Raw genomic sequence first — 1,138 nt, forward strand, 5'->3', positions numbered from 1 at the left:
TCTCTGAAACACTGCTTTGTATTAAAGGCTTCTTAAAGGACTCTTTTCCTCCTTGTAATTTATATGCTTTAAATAGAACCTAAATAAATTATATGTTTATCCAAAACTGGAAAAACACTGCCAGAACAGCTGATTCTCCAAGGCAGCCTCTGATGTCTTTCTCTTTGCTATAATTAATCCTTTTCCTGCCCATTTAAACTCCAGGAGAGGCATCTATTTCTGCCAGCCCTGCCTTTGGATGCCCCCTTTGCTCAGGCATTACATAACCCCGAGCTGGAGCTGCCCTTCCAGCCACTTCCCTGCAGCTGTTGTGTCTAATTCTGCCCAGACCTTGGAACCTGAGCCCTGAAAGCCTAGAACTGCTCCCTAAAGGGGCAGCCCTGGGGCTGTGCCAGCTCCTGCACACACTCACTCATCACAGTGGGTCTAATAATACCCCATGGACAGCAGGATAAGTGGTTGCCTGGGTTTCAGGCCAGTCAACACCACAACCTAATAATTAGTTGTTCCTCACACTGGGAATTTTGGCATCGGGTGTTGCTCGTTCTGTTGTCAAGGAGAATGTTGAAGACTTGGCTGTGTAGTAAATTTAGACTGGGGTTTTTCCCCCCCTCCCCAATAATTAATGTCCAGTTAAGGTTAATCTTCCTGTCTGTTGGCAAAAAGAAAATAGACTTGATTTGTGTTTTGTTGGTGTATTTTCAGCCAATGCAGTAAATGGGATAATTGGAAAAGCCTGTGAAACCTGACTTTTATAAAGGAAAGATATAAAACATTTGGGGGAGCAAATAACTTCACAAGGGTCTGTAGTGACAGGACACAGGGAATGGCTTCCAGAGGGCAGGGTTAGATGGAATATTGGGAAGGAATTCTTGGCTGGGAGGGTGGGGAGGCCCTGGCACAGGTTGCCCAGAGAAGCTGGGGCTGCCCCTGGACCCCTGGAAGTGTCCAAGGCCAGGTCGGACAGGGCTTGGAGCAACCTGGGCTAGTGGAAGGTGTCCCTGCCCATGGCAGGGGTGGAACTGGATGGGCTTTAAGGTCCCTTCAACCCAAACCACTCTGGGATTCTGTGAACTGGTTTAACTTCTGTTTTGGTTGGAAAGATACTGATTTCCCCCTTTTTTTTTTTTTTTTTTTT

The sequence above is a fragment of the Lepidothrix coronata genome, unplaced genomic scaffold, assembly GCF_001604755.1.
Source record: "Lepidothrix coronata isolate B3197 unplaced genomic scaffold, Lepidothrix_coronata-1.0 Scaffold190, whole genome shotgun sequence".
Classification (NCBI taxonomy): Eukaryota; Metazoa; Chordata; class Aves; order Passeriformes; family Pipridae; genus Lepidothrix; species Lepidothrix coronata.